We start from the raw sequence: 24591 nt of genomic DNA on the forward strand, positions 1-24591 counted from the left end.
TCGGAAAATAAATTATCTACAATACCCACCTTTTTAATTAGAAATTTAACGTGGAAAAAATTCTCCAAAATAAGACATACCGGCAACACTCATTCCAAAGTTCCACCATTCTCCCTCCTCCTTTATCCGGGCTTGGGACCGGCAGCGCAAAGACTTTCATTACTTTGCACTGGCGGAGTTAAAAACGGGGTTATCTCTTCAACCTACAAAAAACATAAAAACTTTCATAATATAACATTCAGACAATAAACATTCTTATAAACCATCATACCATCATAACAAGCTATAGTGCACAAATTCGTTATGTCATTCTTACATCTTGCAAAAGACTCTTACCATTACTTACAAAAAACATACTCAAAAAACCAAAATAGATGAAGTTTGCATATCCCACACAATAGATTTACTCATACTGCAACCTTGATTCAAGCCAAATCAAAGGCCCCCTTCAACAAAATCACTAAGGTCCGAAAGCGACCAAATTGAGGTCCATCATAAATAGGAGCATTGGGAACCAAGACTTCCTCGATGTAGATCTTTTTCTCCCCTCTAAGGACGGTTCGCCATGGCAAATATTAGGGGTGGTTGTCATAACATATCCCTAGCAACCGAACACCATCTCTCGCCTAATAGGGTAACCTTAAGAGGTGGACTCAACATTTCAGCGGGGAGGTTCACAAAGCCGTTCACAGAGGGTTCGCAGGAGGGTTCACAGGAGGGTTCACAGATTCAAACATATTCATTAAATTCTGTTGAGACGGACGGCGAACTGAGTTGGAACCAACATCGGTTCCGGGTGTTGTATCCCCATGTGGCGGTTGACTATTCGACATTCCATTGTTGGTTACAAGCTTAAGCATATCCTGACAAAATGAATGACAAAACTAAGAATTATATATATGATGAAAACAACAAGTTTTTTATTTAAGGCAAACTCACCATCAACACACCCTCAACTCTAGCTATGGAGGACTTCATCTCACTCATTTCACCCTTAAATTCTGAATTTGATGAAGACCTTGCTTGTGCTAACATCACCTTCGCAATACTTGTACGTTTTAATTGCTTCTTAGAGAGGTTAGAGCTGATTCCACGAGTCCTACTCTTTTTGTCCGCTCCTAAGACTTAGGTCAATTCGTCATTATCAAAATCAAGATGAGTTGCCTTTGCCCTCTCCCACTTGAAGTTGCACTTTTTCTTTTCTTTTGAGCAGCCTCCACCAATTCCTATAGTGTTTTCCATGGAAATTAGTTCAAAACTAACAAGTTAGTACAAACTTAAGGTAAATCAGTCGAGAAAAAATTGTATATAATAACAAAGTAACGAACTAACAGCCTGCACACTAGTTCGTGCATCATTTACAAAGAGAAATACTATGTCAAAGACTTAACAAAATTATAGTTGGAACTCAAGTGAAATGCAAACTCACATAACGGGCTCGGCTCTCCAAAATAGTTCCATTACGACGCGTTCATGTCCCTTTCCAAAATTGTCTACCCGTCCGTATCTTGTCGATTTTGTTTATTCTACATGTACATTGGTAAACAATTGTTAGCATATCGTGATAAAAATTTAAAAGTTTATGGAAAGACACCTACCATTTTATGCAACATGTTGGCATCATTATCCCTTGAAGTGTATGTCGAGAATCATTCAATTTTATATTCTCACCATTCTTAGCATTTTCTTGCCATCACCTCGAAGTGTTCTCATATATTACAAACCGTTCCCAATGATTTGGATCAATGCCGCCGGTTGGGCATCGCGGCGATTTGTTCTTCAAGGTCTCAAACTTATTCAATATATCTTTTCTCAAGACCCATTTTCCATATCTAAACTTAGTAGAAAAGTTTTTTTCTGCATGTGAACGAGCTAGTGCTTGGTCGACAATTGTAACTTCAAATTCACTACCAGTAAAACACAAGTTATATAGTAATGTGAATGAAGCTAGAACTCAAAATGTCTAGAATGCATTAAAAAAAAAATCGGTAAACCTTACCATTAAGGCATTCCAAACCTTATCCTTGAATTCGAATGTACAAGCCTCCAATTAGTGTAACTAATCGGGATCTGAGCTCGAATGAGACTACCAAAGACGCAGTATTCCATCCGAGGGCATTATCACCAACGACAACACCATCAATATCAATCAATACGGGGTAACTTCCTAACATTTTCTGATTCTTGCACGTCGCTTTGAAGGCCGAGATGGATGTGAAACCGAAGTAGAAGGTCATGATGCATGTGAGGCGAACCAAAAGGTTGAGATGCACTAGGTCGGGTTGACTGATACCATTTCAAATGAAATCCTAACATATATTGCAAAATAGTATATTAGTAGTCCGGTACTGAAAAAATATAATCATGAAAGGTGAGAAAGAAGAATAAATAAAAGCATATACACGATTCAATCCAAACAAAAGTATTTCATTACATTATCATAGTTTGGAAACTACAACAATTATAATCGGGTTAAGCACTTCATCAAAGGCTTCAAATTAGGTTGGTCCTCAAGGGTAGATTGGAAAACGGTTGGTACATCTAGTGAGTCAACTCCACACGCCAATCGCCTCGGTGAATGGATGACTACCGACCAATTAGGATTTTTCAAGTCCTTCGAATAAAACACTTGACTAGCTTCGGGCGAGAATGACCGCTCATCAAAATACTTGATCAACACTTTTCATCTTATTAAGATTGACCAACACCAAATTAGAGTCCGGATGAGGCTTGCGGCCATTGGTCTTGTCTTCCACCCTCACCCAATTGCAATAAAAGACTACTTGTTGAAAGTCCGTATAGTCCAAAATTCTAATATTTGTTCAATAACCCCATACCACTTTGTCGATGCATCTACTTTGGATTTTTGCCTTTCCTACTTGGCGTAAACGATTTGCCTCCATGCAAACACCACTATCTTGTGTGACAACTGTTTCGTCATGCGACCTAGTAGAAAAGACAAAACCATTGATGCAATACTTTCTATACGTTTTAGCTTGGTGCAATGGTTCTTCAACTAATCGCCATAAGTCATTCTTGGTGTCGTTTGCAGCCAATAACTGTAAAAAGACTATAGTTAGAAAGCTAATATTACTAACTTTAGATTTCCTATTTAACTAATGGATGAATTAAACAATACCTTGTTATATAACCAGACAATGAAATCTATTTGTATCTGCACTTCTAACTTTGCAACCCCTTTTCCTCTACCACGAGATTGTAAGGAGCGGTATTCACTACAAATCGTTCATGCAATTACGCATGAGTATTTTCATGTAGAGTACTAGAGTAGGTTTAGAAACCAAATGTGTCAAAAAAAAACACACCTGTAGTAATCATCAAGCTTTTCGACGTCTAGTCGAAACAAGACCCATCTACGTATTTGAATCCATTGTTTAACACTTAGAGTCACAGTCTTACCATCGAGCAAAGGCCCTTCATCACTATACTCGCCATCTTCATCCGTAAAAGGCTACACGCCGATTTATGATTTCCATCCCGCGAATTGGGCATATACTCCATAGCATACCCTAATCGACTTCGAAAACAATATACGACTCTGCAATGGACCCTTCAACATATCGTTTATTGTTTGGGAATATTTTTACACTCTTTCATCGCCCTATTAGAACAAGAAATTTAAGTATACACTTTCAATTTTTAAAATCCAATTATAGAAAAGCTAGAGAAGATATTAAGGTAAAAGTAATTTACATACCGTTCAAATGGAAACATCCACCTTTGATGCACAGTTCCACAAAGTAGCTTCTTCATCGACCAAATGCACCATGAGGTGGATCTTTGATATCAAAAACGATGGTGGAAAATATTTTTCAAGCATGCACAATGCTTACGCAACCATGTACTTGGCCTCTTGGATATGTTGCGGACTAAGACTTTAGAGCACAACAAGTTGAAGAATAAGCTTATCTAATGAATAGCTCTTCGCAGTCCGCGATGTTTAGGAAAAGCATGTTGAAGCAATACGGTAGCAAATAACACATAATGACATGATAGTCATGTGATTTCATTACGAGCAAAACCGGTGGATTTAAAGCGACAATGTTGCTTTCAGATTTGATGAGAAACCGAAGGAAGCTTCAAGTCCTTCAAAATTTTGCGAAGTTTAACTTCGCCTTTAGTTAAGACAAATGGAGCCTTCGGTTTTATTGGTTTCCCTGTGACTGGGTCTGATTGCATCCACTAACCACTATGAATTCGCATCTTCCTCATATCTTCTCGCGCACCTACTGTATCCTTTGACTTGTCTTTCTTGTCTAGGATGTAATTTAGTAGATGTTCCGCAACATTTTTCTCGGTATGCATCACATCAACAACATGTCGGGATTTATGAGTGGGCCAATAGGGCATATCCCAAAAATAGACCTTTTATACCAAGCCTCTCAGAATTTGAACATCTTCATCATCTACACTATCATCCAAATTCACATCGGATGTGCTTCTTTTGCTACCCGGTTGGATTTTTACCCGGCTTATACTTGATATGACTCACTGGCGCATAACTTTTTCTCCACTTAACCTTAGTGGAGCAATGTTCAACTCTTCAGTCTTAAGTCCCAAGTATTTGCCTGACCGAAACGGGTGACCGAACGGAAGAAAGGGGCGATAGTTTGTGTAAACAATCTTCTTTGCATGCTCAAGATATATCGATTGAGTGTTATCTCGAACAAATCGGACATGCTTTGTAACCATGTGTTATGCAACCCGCTAAGTTTCCAAGAGCAGGAAAATCATGAATACCCCACACTAGCATAGCTCTCAAGGTAAAATGCTTTTTTTTATGCATGTCATAAGCCAGCCACCCTTCCTTCCACAACTGTTCCAACTCCTCATACAATGGTCAAGAAAAACGCGTCGATATCTTGACCGGTGCCTTCCGCCCGGTATCGACAAACACATCATTTGGAACTCGGCTTCATACATAAAGAAGGGGGAGATTATAAGGTACCAAGTAAACAGGCCAACAAGCGTAGCTAGTGGATTGTATTCCACGGGATTGAAACCATCGATTGCAATTCCAAGCCAAACATTACGCCTTTCCTGAGCAAAATCAGGCCAACTCTTTTTACATGTTTTCCACTGGATTGAGTCGATGGGATGTCGCATATGATCCCAAGAAGGTGTAGCTCGGTCGTTCCATGTCATTTCGTTCGCTATCCATGGGATAGTGTACAACCTCTTGAGCCTTGGAATCAAGGGAAAATGTCTCAAAACTTTATTCGGCTCTTTTGTTTCTTTCTTACCCATCTTTCCTTCTTTCACTTTGTATCTGGGTGCTTTACACTGACGACATTCCGTTAACTTAGCATCATCTTTCCAGTATAACATACAATTGTTCTCACATGCATTGATACTTGTGGCTTTCATTCCTAGATCTTTCAAAGATTGCTTTCATTCTGGGGGTACTTTGATGGCAAAGTGATTCCTTCCGGGAACCATATCCTCAAAAGGGACAAAAGTGCGGAACACACTAGTTCCCGACCAACCATATTTCTTCTTCAAGTTATGAAGGTCAACAATTCTTTGAAAGTGTTGTAACGAGAGCCTCACATGAAGGGTATAGCTTTTGTTCTCACCATTTTCTTGTATTCGTTGTACCTCTTCCCCAAATCGGTTCAAGAACGGTGGTGGTTCAAAATCCCCCATATGATTTTCTTCATCCTCATTCAAATCACATGCAACTACTTCATGCACTCCATAAGAAGCATCAACAAAATTCCCATCCCAAGCCCTTCACCTCGGTGTTTTTCTTCAATCACGGCTCCACCACCGGATCCGTACATGGGTTCTCACCATGTAAAACCCATACACAATAATTCTTATCCATCCCGTACCTAATCAAATGTCTAGAGATTGTATCAAACACAAAGCTTTTTCCATTTTGACATTCTCTACAAGGACAAGGACACGTGGTCGAGCCGCGGTTGTTCACAGTCGCAAATTGAATGAAATCAGCCACCCCTTGTTTGTACACATCTCCAAGTCTGTCCAATTCATTCATCCACTCTTTTCCGAATTGGCGAGACATTCTCGCAAAATTAGACATGTGGGGGGTTGAACAAGCACATTGTGTAATCTATCGATTTGATACAACATAATACACAATCAAACCTTGAATATAGACACAGAGCACTAAGGCTTGTATAAGTCGTTGAATCCTAAACTTGACTCCAACTACATCAAAAGTAAGCTCTAAAATTCGGTCAAATAGCGGTACTTTAGGTAAAAGCGACACTAGTATTCTCGAAATTCTAACTAAGTCTATGATATTAAAGGAATAGCTATAAATAGAATTAACTTACTACTTAATTGGTGTGTGCACTACTAATTAACTCGTAGGGATACATAGAACAAGTATACATTGATCCACAATCCTAGTTCTCCTTTAATTAAAGCAAATAGCACAAAGTGAATTCAAGTAGTAATATTAAACATGTAGAATACAGATCTTTTAGTCTACCATGCATGAAAATACTTTACTTCACCTTCACAAATTATATGAAAGTTTACCAGTAGCACACCATTTACAAAGAATACTAATAAAGAAAAATTGATTTAATCTACCGTAACATTGGGCTATACTACCACCTTAGGCAGGCACCGCCGTCAAACCCTCAATCGACATATCTTTATCTAAGCAACCATACTCTTCCTCCAATTGTTTTGAAAATTTCCAACATACTCTTCCTCCAATTGTTTTCACTCATGTCGATTGATGGTTCCCTTCTATTTCTGTTTTAGAATTCCACAAAACTAAGCAAGTCAAACCCCTTATTTCAACTGACTTGACATTTTATGAGGTTCACAAGCATGGTGTGGAGTTTATTTTCACCAAACACTAGGGCTTAATTTACCTTGCACTTAAGTTAGCAATGGAATACCCAAAACACAAATCGACAGCGTTGATATGCTAGAATCTGGTAAAAATTAGACCGACGATTAATGCGGCAACCCATCACACATGAGAAGATCTATTCAAAGGCAAAGCAAATAGTTGTAACTATAAACTTACTCTTAAAACAGTAATCTTTAAATGATGATCATTTCAAGAAAAAAAAGAGAGGAGACAAATGACAAACATCATCGCATTTAAGAGATTATTTGATAAATTTTAAACACAAACCATTAATTAGTCAATAATTCATTAATCTTTCAAAGTCTATTTCCGTTTGTATGAGCATGCATTGATGAAGAATTTCTCTACTTCATAATTACAAAAGACACTTGGCCTCCTCAAGATAGACGCGTCTTGAGGCTACTCTGTGTTCGTGATTTGAACTTTCAGATTTTCAGCAGTAGATAGTTGAACCAATTCTAATGTGAGATTTCGGCCTATTTTGTGCCCTGATTATCTCTCTCTTCATAACCCCCAAAACCCTACTTAGTTGTTGTTGTTGTCTTATTTTTAATGATTTCAATATTATTTTGGAATCATGAGAGCACGATTGGTTGTGTTTCCAATAAAACAGAGAAACTGGTGTTTTAGCCGGTCGCTAGATAAATAGCACTCTCCAACCATTCATTCGGCTCTTATTCCTTACTTTCCGGCTAAAGTAGGGAACGAAGTAAGTAGCCTAAGTCAACAAATAGCACTATTCTAATTATGCTCGGAGAAGCGCTCTTTCAGCTTCTCTCAATATTGTTTTCAAAACGACTCTTAGTTTCCAGAAAAGTAGGAAATAAACTCCATATAGAAAGAGGAGCGAGTACCATTTTGCTGGATATCACGAATAAAAAAATTGAGGGTCGCATTTAATAGATTCTTTTGAAAGGAAGTTGTCATATTATTAACAGGTTGGACTTTCTCTTCGATAAATTTGTAAGTCTGGCCGAAGAAAGAAGAAAACTAAAGCACGTTAGCTTTTCGTAGCGTTGGCCATCCCTTGCTTCTTGTAGTGTAGTCATGTTCTTTGGAGTTGTTGTATCTTCTTTGGGGGCATTCTCCACACGGGATGGGGCCAAGCCCGAACGAGAATGTATGGGTGACGATCGGCCATAGGAGTACTCGGGATATAAACCAGGGCAACTAATGTCGAAAGCATCTGACGATGCCGCCCGTTTTCATTTCGTGGAAGTTCCCCAGAGGAAAAGTGGTCAGGGTGATGGCGCCGCTCGCTTCTTATCTAGAGAGGGACACGTAAATCGTTCCCATTGGGCGTAGTTTCACTCCTTAATAACGGAGGTTTTCTTTCTTCTTTGACCAACCATAAGTATCAAATTGAATCTCACTCCTGCTCCATACAGAATGGTTACTACAAAAGAGCCTGCCCGACCCGGCAATGAATGCACCGGAACAAGTAGAATCCGAGACAGTTGGATTGTCAAAACTAGACCAAATGGTGACTGACTCATTTCTCAAAGACAAGTTACCTGAGCCATCAAGTGTTCCATTAGAAATGCCTTTATTTGACATTCTAGATTCCCAAACGAGGCTACCTGAACCGTTAGTTAAACGAAGGTTCCCACTAAGTTGGAGTTCAAAACGAGCTGAAGAATCGACAATGCCGAAGTCCCCACACTTTCCATATCGGAATGCCGAGAAGGATATTACAGCAGAAAAAGAAGTTGGATTGGTTGAAGATATGGGGATGAAAGTAACAGAGAAAGAATTGTTGGCAGAAGTCCATGAATAAGGTTATAATCGAATGTACAAATTGATAGTTATAGTTGGTTAGATTTAGGATTTGGTTATAAATTATAATCATTTATGTCTAACACAGGAACTAGTATATTACAGAGTAGATTCTTATAAGTTGACCAAAACACTAGTCACATTAAACATGTTTCAAATGGCCATTTCATGTAGAACTCAACTAAGACAACACAAATCCAACAAGTGAGTGGAAAACAAGGAAGCTGGGATTGAAGTGTCAGAGGGCCATTTGATGAATTTTGGGCACGTAATCAGATTTCAACTGAAGTTCATCTGTAGAATCATAGATACACCAAGAACATGATTAAATGACAGTAATTTAAGATCAAAAGGACACACTTTATGTAAATGGGGAAACAAATTTCAAATCACCCTATATATTATATATATGATCATCACTTAATCAAAGGCAAAAATTGTGAAAGAATCTTCCCAAGGGCAAAAGTGGGGTGTCTACAAGTATTAAAATATCCCCTATATGAATGTGATGAGATCGATTAAAGTTCACCAATGGTGCTGGAAAAAACTAGAAAAGTAAGAAAATTTTATGTACTACAATATTAAGGATTCTTTTTCATCATATAAAACTTAAGATTTCAGGCAAGTAGCTTAATAAGAAAATGCTTCAGTGTTCATACCTCAAGACCACCACAAGAGGGTTGATATCGGTTGAAGCGATCTCGGGCATTTCGTTTTAAATCGGATGAGTAAAACAAAGATAAACTTTATATTCTTTTCGACAATCGATCGACCACCTTGAGGAAAGAAAGTACCCAATCAAGTATCAATAAAAGTAAAGGATATTCGAAATATACTCTAAGCATCAATAACTATCGCTATACGCTTGTTGTCTCCCAACCTCATTTAGTTCAAAGATCCAAATGTCCCTAATAAACAAAATGAAGCTATTAGAAAAACCGACATGAAAAGTTAGATTGTTGATATTATAATCTACAATCGTTATAGCTTCATGAGAAAAGAGGAAGTCGAAAAGGGTAAACATTGGGACCCCAGAAATTTTGCTTGTGATTGGTAAACTGAATTTTTTTACAACTATGAACAATGTACCATGGTTTATTGACGCTTCAATTTAAAAATAAAAACTTTACTAGTTGTAGTTAAATAATAGGTCAATCAAAATAAAAACCTGAAGTCTTCCATCAGCATTCCATACTGTCTCCCCATGCCTCACCACTATAATCTCAGTATAATCAAGAGGTCCATCGTCATTACCATCGGTTTCAAGGTTGTAATCTAAATTATTAAAAGCTGAATTTCTTACAAGAACTCTGACCTCGCCTAAACTCTTTGTATGTTTCGAAATTCCCTAAACAGTGCTTTCTCGAGGGTTATGTCTGAAAAGTTCTCCAACGCCACCTTTTAATGTGTCAAAATGTCACCTTTTAACCATTTTTTCCGCTAATAATCGGGTATCATCAAATAAAATTTTACAATAATGTACGCATTACCTCGTGCTTTTCTCGGATTGGTCCAGTAAACAAGATTGGATCAAGATGATAATTAGATCGAGATGATAATATAAAACTGGATTGGATTGAGATGATGATTTTGAGAAAAAGATTTCAATTTTAGGGTTCTTGAAATGTGGCGGTGAGAGAGAGCGAGAGGAGAGAAAGAAAGTTGTGTTTTATATTTCGACCAAAATAATAGAGCGCGATTTTTTTTTGTTTCCCTCTTTTCCGAAATTTTCAAGTTTTTAGTTTGCAACACTTTTCCAACGCTTTTTAAGCGTTAGCAATTAATTCTGAAAAATTCACCCAAATAAAGCAACGCTTTGCAACATTGCCAACGCTTATTTAACGTTGGCAATTTGCTAACGGTCAATAACCGTTGCAAATCAATAAAAGTGCGTGTTGCAAATATTCTATTATGGTGTAGTGCAAGTAACTGTTTCATCATTTTAAAAACATTTACCTCAACAGAAAGATGGCCAAAAGACATGGACATCAAACCATCGCGGTAGTTTATAAAGCCGCGTTGCGCGTTAAGCCAAGAAAAAACGCCCTAAAATGATCGGAACAGAGTCGTTAGCGACTTCTGTATCGAGGATAATAAAATCAGCAGAATAGTAGAAATCCTGAACCTTAACAAGCACGTTTTTAACCACACCCTTAGGATAATTAATAGACAGATCAGCTAATTGCAACGTCATTTTAGTAGGTTACATCTCCTGTAGACCTATTTATTTGTATAGATAATACGAGAGTAAGTTAACACTCGCCCCCAGGTCTAATAAAGTAGTGGTCGTATGAGTATCCCGTAAGCTGCATTATACAGTAGGATGACCAGGGTCCTTGTACTTAACGATTCCATTATGTTCAGATAAAATTGGAAATTGTTCAGTTAGAAAGGCGTCTTTTGGAATATTTGTTTTATACCTAATAGTGCACAACTCTTTAAAAAACTTAACATGTTGAGGTAACTTTTTTATAACTTTAAGAAAAGGTAGGTTTATCGTTAGATTTTTGAAAACTTCCTTAATCTCATCGAAATTCGTATCCTTGGTTAACATGGATAATCTCTGGGGAAATGGTGGTTTCTCTCTATATTTAGCATATGGATCAACAGGGTGTCTAACCTTGGCCTTTTGTTTCTTAGGTTGTGGTTTAACTGGTACCTCTACAGGGGTAGGATCTTCAGTTACTACTTCGGTATCTAGTAAAATATCCGGTGTAGGGACTACTGGTGGGGTAACTATAGGCATAGTTATAGCGTTATCAACCACTCTGCCAGAACGGAGAGTGGTGATGGAATTTAGCTCACCTATGTTACCATTTTCATTACTAGTATTACCGTTTACCTTAAAGGCTGTGTTTGTTATTTTAGGATTAGGTATCGCTTGACCTGGAAACATACCTTTTGGTTGTACTTTCTCTTGGGTTAACTGCTGCAAGGAAAGTTGGATGGACTGTAAAATCTATTGTTGGGTTTGCATAAAGGCGTCGAAATGATCCGGTTGTGGAGGAGTGTTTGTTACAGGTTGTGTGACAGGAACTATGTCACGTTGATTATTAATAGGTGGATTGTGATAGTTATTATCTACCGGAACAATACCTCTATTAGCATTATAATTATTATTGTTATAATTATTATAATTACCTTGTCCTTGTCATTGTCGTGGTGGAGCTTGGTTGTAATTGTTTGCTGGCCTAATATTTTGATTATTATACCCTGGAGGTGTAAGTTGTTGATTATTTCTCTTACTGAAGTTGAGATTTTGTCTCCAAGGAGCGTTAGGAATAGGATAGCTATTAATGGAGCAAACATTATCTGGTTGTGATGATTGTTGTTCATAAGCGAGAGGACAATAGGAGTCGGAATGCTCAGGACTCAAACAGAAATTACAAGGTATAGAGTTGACATTCATGACGAGGATAGGATTTTGTTGAACAGAAATAGCTTCTACCCTTTTAGTGAGAGATTCGATTAAAGTTTTAAGCTCAGGATCGGGTTTAATCTCAAACATACCAGCGGCCTTAACTGTTGAAGAAAAACTAGCGGAGCGGGAGATATCGTCACTACCCCCCCCCCCGTTATTATTACGCTTTGTTTGATCTTCTAAAAATTTATAAGCCTCTAAGGCTCCTTTACTGAGGAAACTCCCCATTCATTATATCAATGACCTCTTTGTGATGGTGTAAAAGCCCCTTGAAAAAGGCACAAACTAACGTGTCTTTCGCAAGGTTATGATGTGGACACTCTATAAGAAAGTCAATGAAACAATTCCAAGCCTCTGGAAAGGATTCATGAGGATTCTAGCAGAAAAAATGAATCTTGAAAAGCATTTCATCTGTCTTCAGTGGTGGGTAAATATGTTTCATAAACAATTGAACACGTTTGGCCCATGAGTCCACAAAATTAGGCGCTTGGGCAGTTAAACAAGATGCCGCCTTATCAGCTAGGGTGAAAGGAAACACCCTCAGTTTAATTTGTTCTGCACCTACCGTAGGATGATGGAATGTGGTAAGAACTTGTTCAATCCTACGCATATGCTGATAAGGTTTTTCATGGTCTAACCTATTAAACCTAGTAACAAATTAAATATATTCGAGGGGATTCGGAAATCCCCCACTGGGTGTGCAAGAACGATGCAAGATTTTGGGCTATCGTTCAAGGCTTTGTAAAAGTCAAAAAGAGGAGACTCTCTTTCTTCAGCCATTATTTCAGGTGTAGTGTGTGGTATACTAGATAGGTTCGTGTGTTGACGTTCACGATAGATTACGTTAGTCGTTTTTTCTCTACCTAACCTTAATCTCATGCAAGGCTAAGTCCAATATTAAAGAAACACGACAACAGTCAAAATAACCCTGATATGCTAATATAAATCCTCTAACAGGAGATGCGAGGAGTGGAAGAAAGAAGTACCCGAATGCCTCCTTGCTTCGCTTATGAATAGAGTCTTGTATACGCGAGCTCAGTGTATTTAACAAGTTAGAAACACTGAATAACTTGAAGAAATGGAAATTTGTACTAACCTATGGAAATCGGGATCGGTCGTTGAAAGAGGCGTGGCGGCCTTCAGATTTTTCCTTTCAAAGCGCGAGTCGCTCTTGCTTTGACTTCGAAAGTCCAAACACTTCGGGGAAGTGCGCTCTGAATTTTCCTTGGATGGGCGCAGGGTGCGCTCTTGCCTGACTCGAGGTCCGGGCACTTCAGCGCGTGGTGCACTCTGAAAATAGGCCAATGAAGCACAGGGCGCGCTCAGTGTATTTCTATGAAAAAAAATCAATTTTGAAGCAAACAACCACAGTTAGAACCAAACAAAGGTGGGTGGGTTTAATGGGACTTTAGTAGGATTAATACTACTAAAGAAAATAAAACTATACACAACTAAAATGGCAGCGGCGCCATTTGATAAAAGGAAAAACGCTAGTTCTACCTACGAATAAGCGATGAAACTCAAATGTTAGTAAAACTAGAACTATTTGTGTGCTTATACATCAAAGTTTTCTACTCTCGTTATCAATGCAATACGTTTGGAGTAGAGAATTCGTTCCACTCCTAGTCGTTTAGATGTGAAGTTTCCTAGTTCGTGTAAGCTAACAAAGTCGTGAGAGTAATGGAATTGAATTTTAACTACGATGGTGAATCAACAATCAAGATGATATAAATCAAACTACGGAAATACTAAATTGGCAATATGAGGAGGAATTAAGGGGATTTGATTCCACCTTAATTCGACTTAATAAACTAGCAAAGAATTTCGTAATCCGAATTGCAATGTTTTCGCATAACAATTGGGTCTTTCTAATCCCTAACTGTTCATGGTAATCTCTACCAACTAACAATCAGCATGTGAAGCAATTAAACTTATTCTCATGGAGAACTAATTACTTTTTAGAATGTAATAGATTATTACAACCAATTCTACGCTAATACAATCAAGTTTCATCAAGGCTTCCTCAAACCCCTCTAATGGAGGTTTTAGCCTTGAGTCATTATACTATCATTTCTAAAACAAGAACAATAAGAACAAGTCATTATTGAATTTAAACTTTATAAATCTAATTGAACAATAGTCTAATGAATTGAAAAGAATTAATATTGAATTTAAAACTAAGATTTTGAATAACTAATTATCAATTTAAGACAAACTAAATCTATGAATGAAGTATTGAATTAGAAACTAAAACTTGAAATATAAACTAAGTATTTTATTCTAAAAAACTAAAATCTTGTTCTAACAACTAATTTCTTGACAACTAACTAGATTTATCTATCTAAAAACTAATTTTATGAAGTAGAACTAAGTAACTTAAGAGCTAAGCTTTAGTCTCTTTATATAGAAGAGGCTAGATCCACAATTTCGTGCATGGGCTGAGGAGCCATGTTTTGGGCTGAAAAATCGAGCCCAAAACCTCATTACTTCAGTCCACAAAGGGGTTTTCAGCTGGAAATGACTTCAACAGCCTTTTCGTCCACTTCTGCTCCTTTGATTAGGTCAAGACTTGGACCATTAGAAAGCTCTTTCTAAGCCGGTCGTTTGACATAAGGTAGGCCCAATTTCGAGGTCTGAGTCCAAAGATACGGCCTTTGAAAGTTCTACTGACTTTTGTGCGCTATTTATGCCCACATTGACTTTGACTTTTCAGCTTTGACCGGGCTTTAAAAAGATTTTTCTCCTTGAATCTTGGCATTTAATCATAGAACTTCGTAGCAACCAACATTTGCTCATTTATCTCGCAAAAGGGACACATTTCTGCACATATTCGATTCCAATGCCTGAAATACATAAGAACACGATAACAACACTAACTCTTACTTATTAATCACATAATTGGTCAAAAAGCAATATTGTTACGGGGTTAAAACTACAGTTTTGGGCTCTTATCAATACATAAGAAATATTTGTTGTCCACTCTGGGAGCATATGAATAACTATGGTAAAGATCCAGCAGGTAGAATTTGGATTTGTTGGGATTCTTATATGATAAGCATTGTGAAGTTACTGGACTCTGATAAGTTTATTCACTGTCAAGTTACTTTCAAGCCTACCAATGAAGTCTTCATGCTCACGGTGGTCTATGCTAGAAATTCCAAAGCTCTCAGAACTAAACTATGGAGGGATATAATGTCTATTCAAAGTACTATCATGCTTCCTGGGGCTGTAGTTGGTGATTTCAACAACATAACTAAAGCTAAGGAAAGAATGGGGGGGAAGTTCAATGCACCCTCGAGAAGCTGAGGAATTCGTGGAATGTTTACAAAGAGCAGGTCTGTCAGACTTAAGCTTTAATGGGTTCTTTTTCTCTTGGAATAACAAGGTGGAGGGAAAAGGCAGAATAATGACTAAGATTGATCGATGCTTAGTCAATAATTTATGGACTAATGTAGATCCATCTTCTAAGGCAGAATTTCTACCCCCATGGAGTATCATATCAGATCACTCACCAGTCCTACTTTTCTGGTATGATTATGAATGTAAAGCTCTATCTTTTAGGTTCAAGGTTTATTGGGTCGAACAACAGGATTTTCAAAACATGTTGCGAGAAGTATGGGATATGCAGTTGTTTTCGAACCCAATGTACGTCCTTATGCAAAAATTGAAACTTCTGAAGGCAAGAATCAAACCATTGGCTAGATCTCAGTTCTCAAACATTCAGGGTCGAGTGGAGCAAGCTAGGGAAGTCCTGTATGATGTGCAAAGACAGCTGCAAGCTAAACCTTGGGATTTGTGGTTGGGTCAAAGAGAAATGGAAGCTCTCGGAAAGTATAGTGACTTGGCTTGGATAGAAACTACTAAAATCAAGAGTAAACAAGAAGATGAATGGGCAAGAGAAGGAGACAAATGCACTGCTTTTTTCTTTAAATCGCTATAGGAAAGGAAAGCTAAGAGTGGCATATGGTGCATCCAGAATGCAAATGGTGTTACTGTAACGGGCCAAGCTGAGGTTATAAAATCTCTAGTAGGGTATTACACTGAGATTCTGGGTTCTGAAGCAACGGAGATTAGCGGAGAGGAGTTTTTCAATAGCCTTCATGTCAAAGCCATCATCCCATCCTCTATGAAAATTCTTCTAGAAGTTGATATCTCGCATAAGGAAATAAAGGAAGCGCTTTTTGGGATGAAAGAGAATGCAGCACCCGAGCCAGATGGATACACTCCTTTCTTTTTCAAGAGCTGTTAGAATATAGTTGGGGATGATTTTACAGAGGCTATTAGTAATGTTTTCAAGTTCTATAGATGTCCTAGAAGGATTAATGCTACTTTCATAAGTCTCATACCTAAAGTTAGCAATCCTTCAAAGGTTGAAGATTTTAGACCGATAGCGCTATGTAATACCATCTATAAATGTATTTCTAAGGTTGTGGCTAATAGGATAAAGTTAGTCATTAATGACATTGTCCAAGCAAACCAATCAACGTTTATTCCTGGCAGATCCATTCAAGACAATATTTTGCTTTCTCATGAACTCCTCAGAGGTTATGATAGGAAGTATGGCACTCCTAGATGCTCAATCAAGCTGGATATAAGGAAAACTTATGACACGGTGAGTTGGGAGGCTATTCTAGCTATGATCAAGGTCTTTAACTTTCCTCTGTCTATGTATAAATGGGTAGAGATGTGCATTGCAACTCCCTTTTACTCTATTATGATCAATGGTGCTCCTGAAGGGTTCTTTGAAAGGAAGAGAGGTATTCGGCAGGGAGATCATTTATCCCCCTATCTGTGTGTTCTGGTGATGGAAATTCTTAGTTCTATTATTATGCAGCACATTAACAGCAAAGCCATCTCATTTCATTCAAAATGTAACAGAGTGAGACTGTCTCATCTGCTGGCCTTTGCGGATGATGTTCTGTTGTTCTGCAAGGGTGATTGTGCTTCGGTGACTGCTATCAAAGAGTGTTTAAAAACATTTGGAGATGCTACGGGGTTAAATATCAACAAGCACAAAACATCTTTGTTAGCCGGAGGATTAAATCACCATGATGTTGTAGCTTTGGCTACTCTTCTGGGAGTGGAGCTAGTTAAACCTCTTGTGAGATACTTAGGCCTTCCTCTCATCTCGGCCAGATTGGGGATAAGGGAATGTCAACCCCTTGTTGAGAAGATCACTAAGAAAATTATGAATTGGAAATCAAAGTTGCTCTCGCATGCAGGTAGATTACAACTAATAAAACTCAGTTCTTATTTCTTTCCACACTTATTGGTCGAGAACCTTTATTCTCCCAATTACTATTCTGGAAAAAGTGGAAAAGTTATGTGCACAATTCTTATGGATGGGTACAACCATGAAGAAAGGACACCACCAGGCATGTTGGAGTACAGTCTGTCTCACTAAAGAAGAGGGTAGCTTGGGAGTTATGAATTTACAAAGATGGAACTCAGGTGCCTATTGTGGTCTATTTTTCAAGCTGGTGACAAGAGAGGACACTATCTGGGTGGATTGGACTTGGAAGCAGCACATTAAGGAGAAGTTCTTCTGGACCATGAGTATCCCAAAAGATTGCTCATGGACTTGGCGAAATATTTTGAGTACCAAAGAGATTGCAAAGAAATTCATCAAATATGAGATTGCAAATGGGGAAACCACTCTACTATGGCATGACTTGTGGTGTGCTCGTTCTCCCCTAATCCAAGATGAAGAGGCGGTGGCTGCTTGGGATTTTCCTATGAACGCTAAAGTGAGTGTTATCATGACTGCTGGAAGCTAGAATGCAGAAGTACATACTTTACAATCTCAAAACTTGAAAGGATGCATTTTGGCAAATGGACATAAACAAGCATCCGGACTCGGACTTCATAATGTGGACACCACATCATAGTGGGATGTTCTCTTCCAAAGCGCCTATGCAGCCTTTGTCTCCCGCTCGATAAGAAAAGATGGAGTCGAATGGTGCAGGCAGTGGGTGATGCCACGACATTCATTCACTACTTGGTAGCTCTTTTCCAACAAAGATCCCCACACAAGACAAAGTTAGTTCGCAAAGAAAATTATTAATCAGTCTTCCTGCTGTCTCTATTCGCACAGTAGAGAATTCTCCGCCCATCTGTTTTTTGAGTGTCATTACTCGAGGGATTTTTTCTCAAGAGTAAAGAGGTTGTTGGGAATTTCTACCGATACTAGTAATGCAAATTGAGAATGGGCTTCTTTAATGAGATTGAGTAAAGGCACAGAAGTAGGGGAGATTTACAAAATATTCTTTTGTGCATCGGTGAATAGCATTTGGAAAGAAAGGAATGAAAGAAGGTTCTAGCATACCTCTAAACCTTCAGAGACACTGTTCAACAAGCTGGTACAAGATTTAAGGAATTATATACAAGTCTTGCTTTTGGATGTCCAAGATACTGTCAAGGTTCGAAATCTCTTCCTCAGGTTAAACATCACCACCCAGTTCAAGCAACAGGTGAATATTAATTGTTCATGGAATCATCCAATGGGCCACAGGATTAAAGCAAACGCAGATGGGGCTCTAAACAAGAATGGCCCAAGTCATGGAGGTGCGATAAGGGACAAGGAAGCTTGAGTTATTGCAGCTTTTAGTGGGACTGGAAGTCATCAATCAGTTATTTTCCAAGAACTCAAGGCTATTGAGGTTTGTCTGGAGAGATGCATAATAGAAGGTTTTGTTGAGGTAGAAGTGGAGTCTGATTCCATGATAGCCATAAATGCCATTAACAAGTTAGAGAAACCTCCCTGGTACTGTAGAGATGTGGTGGCGGCTATCGAGAGGAAAAAAGATAGGTTTAGCTACATTACTTTTTCACATGTCTTTAGAGAAGTGAATAGAGTAGCTGACTATCTTGCAGGACTTGTTCATAATCATGAGTTGTCTTCGGTCCATTTTGCTAGTCCCTTAGAATATGAATTACAAACCATTGTAAATAAGGGTGCAAATGAAAAAATTTATATAAGGAAACATTGAGTTTAATACAGGTGGGGTCTGCCTAACCCTAGCTTATTTGTTTTAAAAAAAAAGATATACAAATACATTACACGTAACCGGCATAATATTATATAAAAGCAAGGATAAAACATACTCATATTTATCTTAATTAACACATTTGAACTACTAAGAATTGACAATTTCCATTGAAAAAGTTCATAAACCAACTTCATAAAATACAATATGAGAATAGTAGATTTACATACTAATTAGCCACCAATTACTGATGAACCATACATTGGAACACAAGCATCACCACTCATGTTGTAGTTCCACATCTATTTCCTATAAAAAAAACAAAAACCAAAATATTACACTACAAAAAATAAATATATAAATAAAAAAGGCCTTGATATTGGAAGATTAAGATCAAGTTTAAATACTTACTCTATTAATCTTCTTTTGTTGACTGCATAAGGATAAAGCGTAGCTCCAACTATATTCCAATTAATCTCAATCGATGCTCTTCGATTCTGTCCTGTTTCTAACTCGATCTTTCCACGCACTCGCAAATCTCCTTCATAAATCATACAAAATATCAAAAACCCATATTCTTAATTAGGCTTTACAACTAAAATTAATATAATCAAGACCAAGTCTCAAAATTAGATCAAACTTTTCTATCCCGAGTCATAAATTTACAATTAATGACCAAAAAACAAAAATATACATCAAACTAAACTAACAAGAGACCACAAAGAATTTAATCACAAAGCAATTACTATCGAAATTATTACCAATCTATTTCAGTTCTTGTTGATTAAGAAAATACATAGTGAAGTGTATGTGTTGAAAAGATCATGATCTCTTGTTCCATCGTCACACTTGATGACTATCACTTGGTGGAAACAACAACTAAAAGAACACAGACTCCAAGACTACAATAAGAAAATAAAATAACGACAATGATTACCATGCCAAACAAAAAAAATAGGAAGGAAAAGTGTAACGCCTCCAAATCCAACTCATAACTAAAGGACATGAAGACGTATCTCGAGGACTTACTCATATCCCGCTAATAAACTTGTGCGTTGATTACTAACTAATAAACTAGCTTTTAAAGTTCGTATGGTTCCGAACAATAATTCTAGAATGGTTCAAAATACCCAAACTTTATACAATTTCAAGTCCTAGGCTGCTATAGGCCATCTGTTGCGCTGCTGCAGGCCGCCCCAGGCCAGTTCTAGGCTCTGATAGGTCACTATAAGCTATATTCCACTGCAGGCCATTTCCAGCCACTGCAGGCCATTCTTTTTTGACTTCTCTGACATGCTGTTCACTAAGTATGCATCTTACTTCCTTCAGAAACCAAAAATCAGCACCACACCATCCACACAATTAATCAAGCATATACAAGTACTCACAAACCACCACAACCCTTATCTCATATAAAGATTCCTAATTCACTTCAACTCAATATCATAAAGAAACATGTCAGAAATTCTCTAATTGGGAAGTTCAAATATCATGGCACACCAAATAATCAACTAACTTTTAACTAGTCAAATAAATAAAACATGCATGAAATAAGTAGGTTATAGACTAGTGGTGTACGTTCCTACCTTCACACGCTTCCTTATAGTCAAGCGTTCCCAAAGAACTATAACCAACGTCAACTCCTATAGATACCACATATATACGCGTAAGCTCATTATCATAATTCGTAGAAAATTAATGAACTAATAAATTCTTCTAACTTGAGTCTATATAACTCGATAAGAACTCGTGTTTTTATCACTAAAACACATGTGTAACTAGCTTACAAGGTATGGCTTTGGGTGTATTTTTCGAAAGTCCACACTGCAAGCCACTCTAGGCTACTGTAGGACACACCAAAGGTCGCTACAGGACACTGCCAAGTCACTACAGGACATTGACTGGCCGCTCCATACCATGGCCATCACCAAGCAACTGAAACTCAGCACATATATTTTTTTCTGAACTCCAATATGCAACTATGTAACCTGTACTTAAGCACATTTAACATGTCTAATGATAATAGGCAACAACAACAATTATTCATTCATGGTATAGCTAACGTCAAATTTCGTGTTTCTGCAGTTTTGCGGATTAACTCATCATACAACAACAAGGTGTATCTTAATTCCATAACGACCTTGTTAATTAGATGGCCAGTCATCTTTGTTAATTTGATGTGTGCATAATTGGTAGAAACTAAGAAAAAGAGACAAGAAAGAGCAATCACTCACCCGAAACAGTGACCACTTATTTCACATTATGTCTCCTCTTGGTTCAGCAAGTTCTCTCTGAAATTCAAACTTCATCATCTCAACAACAACTTGCTGATTTTTAACACCACAACTAATTCCATATATATATTAATTTGAAGCCTTAACTAAAGAATTCAACAATTGGGAAGGAAACAACTTCATGAGTACTTGAAATTCTAATAAAACTTAAGAAATTAGAAGTAAAAATTTACCTGTCTGAACAAGGTGTAAACAACCCAACTACTCCCAACAATCTCTCTCTAGGTTTAATAATTTAATCGCCACCATTACACCAGTACGTGCAAACCCAACAACCCATTATAGAAACCCCACCTTAAGTCTTCTTTTAATTGCTTATCTAAACCTTCAATTTAATATGAAGCAAGACTACACGGTTTCATACGGAGATGTAAATGAGGATTAAAGGAAATAGCACCCCCCTTACCCTTATCCACCATATACTAATATACTTAGTGTACATTATTCACTAAAAAAAACTAATATAATAATAAAAATCCTCATAATTATTACCATCCTATTTTTGGCACGTTAAATTTATGTGTGTTCAAAAACTCAATAAAACGTTCCTAATAAACGAATGATATGCAATTTAAAATTTTCGCACGTGGGTTGCTAAACTAACTTAGGCTTCTAAATTGGTGTTAAATTTATTTAAACCTCGTAAGGCTAAAACCGTTAACCCGACAGACCAAATACATAATTGTCTCTATAGCTCGAGTGTAATTTATTAAACTGTCCTTAACAAGAATTCAAGACTTTGCATACACAATTTAAAAGGGTACAACTCAATCAAAAACAATGTAATAAGTATAGATCACCAACAATAATTGGATCCAATTATCAGGGCCGGCTCAAACCAAAGTGTGGCCTAAGGCGGATTTCATAATATTGTTATATTGAAACCTTTTTTTCTCAACAATTTAATAAAGAAAAATGGTATATAAGTAGTAAGAAACTAAGAATTGAGGCCTATAAATTTTGGGAAGAGGCCTAATTTTCAGGAAGGAATTTACATGTTAGATTCTTAGTTTTAGAAATTTCTTTTGGGTTTTATGATATAAACGAAATTAAGGCCTATTTTTAAGGTGAACTTTGGGGATTTTCCAACAAACCATGCAACTTACGAGGCCTTTTTCAAAGTGAGGCCTTAGGCGGTCGCCTTTTTTCTATAAAGGACGAGCCGGCACTGCCAATTATACATAATTTAGTCCTAAGGTAAAAATTTCTAAGCAACATATTATAAATTTCACATAAAGGTAAAAATAAAAGTCAAAGGGGTATTTGTTATAGTTCGGCGCTCTGTGTTACTATGTATGAAACTCTTTGATTACGTCCTTCTTAACCTTTTTTTCTATTTTCACAAACTATATATATGGATATATCAGTTAGTAAGCTACTCAATTAGGAGCATCGTGGATGACCTCTTATCTGTTGGCCTCTCTTAAAACCATTGTTCCTTTTTTTCCCCTTGGGCCTTTTTATCTATATAAGCTAGAAATCATTTCATGTAATGGAGGAAAGCCTCAAATGTTGTAAGTCTCAATCTCGGGATATCATGCATACTAACGTACAGTTTGAGACAATAATTGAATTATATCCTATCATATAGGCAAATACATGTTATTGCAAAGTGAAAGGGCAAAAGTGGCTTGCTTTGTTCTTTTTGTAATTTTGGCTTTTTTCGAACCATCACATCCTACTTCGTACTTGTCTTACAAAACAAAGTCAATTAAGGAGACAATCTCTCCTTAAATATAACTTAAAAGTAGAACAAAATAGACCAGATTATTCCCTCTTATCTAACCTTTATTCGTAAGTTTTCAGCTACGTTTTTGTCATGCAAGAGTAGACCTTTATTCGTAAGTTTTCAGCTACGTTTTTGTCATGCAAGAGTAGTGACCTTATACTCCTGTGATGTTTTATGCTAATATTCTCAAGGAACTAGCAATTACATTGATAAGAAAGAGAGATAACATAGTAGCATAAATGACTATTCTTACGTAATGATCAATAGCAATTCAAAGCAACATACATGATGAATGTAGTCCACTCTATGCAATATATTCCCCATGAAAATACAGGTCTCAAAAGAAATACCCTCCACTGATTTCCCATACTTCCATCTGATTAGGGTGATAACACATCCCAGACTATTATTTGGTGAACTTTGGAAATATATTCATATTTCTAATAAAGAATTTTTGCTTCTTTAACTGGTCAAACAAAAACTAAACCGTTAGCTGATGCTTCCAGAAGCAACAATGGAACTACTACAACCAAGTTGACTTCACACTCTAAGACCCCCAAGCACGTAAAGAAATACCCAATATTATACTAAGGATTAACAATAAAAGAAATTAAATTCTAGCAATTCCATAGCCATAGATTTCAATTCTTATACATAAAAGGCATTTACCACGAACTAGAAATAAAACTCACAAAGGAGCAATTAAAAAGTTATAAGCCAATATTCATATACAAATAAAATTGAAATTCAACTGGCCTTGCAGCAGCAAACAAAACAAATTAAAATTAGAATAAGTAGAAGTAGAAGCTCCCATTTGGGTGGTTCAGTCCAGCTTTCCTCTCCCTTTCTTTTCTTGCTGCCTGTCCCCCCCTTTTTTCAAGCCTCCTTCTCCCTCTTCACTAAGAGCGGCAACCCATCATTTGTCCTTCCGCCAGCACAAAGGTGGGTAACAGTTACAATAAAACTCATCAAAAAGAAGATACCCCATATTTTCGAACTTTAAAGAATCACAACATACAATATAAAAAGATAAACAATGAAAAAATATGTAAAACCAGAACAATAACCTTTCTATAGAAGTTGCAGCTTGATTCCTCACATTTTCAGCACTGAAAGAGATCAACAGTTGCATTGGGAGCTTCTTATTGTTGAACTCATCCACAGCTGAGAGCCTAAGATAATATATTTTGCCACCTATATATATGTTCAAAGTCAATCTCTTCATGTGTAAGTAACTAACCTATAGATATAAATGATCTTTCACAATGTGTTACCATCAAAGGAGTGACAAGGTTGGATCGATAAACAAGTGAAAAATCACGTATCTTCCAGTAGTTAAATGGGGAGGAATCAGCATTCTAGTTGGTAGTAGGATCATACGGGGGAAGGCACTTCAAGGCTATTTCAACACGAGTAGTAGGTGCACTGTCTTCTTCCATCAATACAACTCCAGGTTCGAGCTCTATATTGTCGTGAAAATGCTAACTGGATAAACTCATTGACATATA

The 24591-nt window shown here is 37.3% G+C and overlaps 1 long non-coding RNA gene across 3 annotated transcripts; it reads right to left on the reverse strand.

Annotated features, from left to right (window-relative positions):
- Positions 1 to 19183: 19183 nt before the first annotated feature.
- LOC147497872 (uncharacterized) lies at positions 19184 to 21876 on the reverse strand. 3 transcript variants are annotated; one of them, XR_015195295.1, is made up of 5 exons: positions 21528 to 21764; positions 21295 to 21351; positions 20647 to 20703; positions 19472 to 19601; positions 19184 to 19369 (listed from the first exon to the last, which is right to left on the reverse strand). It is a non-coding gene; the product is annotated as an uncharacterized LOC147497872 (long non-coding RNA). The 3 variants fall into 3 exon arrangements; XR_015195297.1 differs by having other exon boundaries at positions 19209 to 19369; positions 21295 to 21406; positions 21528 to 21755; XR_015195296.1 differs by lacking the exon at positions 20647 to 20703 and having other exon boundaries at positions 19209 to 19369; positions 21528 to 21876.
- Positions 21877 to 24591: the final 2715 nt, after the last annotated feature.

This window comes from Coptis chinensis, chromosome 5 (genome assembly GCF_015680905.1).
Source record: "Coptis chinensis isolate HL-2020 chromosome 5, ASM1568090v1, whole genome shotgun sequence".
Lineage (NCBI taxonomy): Eukaryota > Viridiplantae > Streptophyta > Magnoliopsida > Ranunculales > Ranunculaceae > Coptis > Coptis chinensis.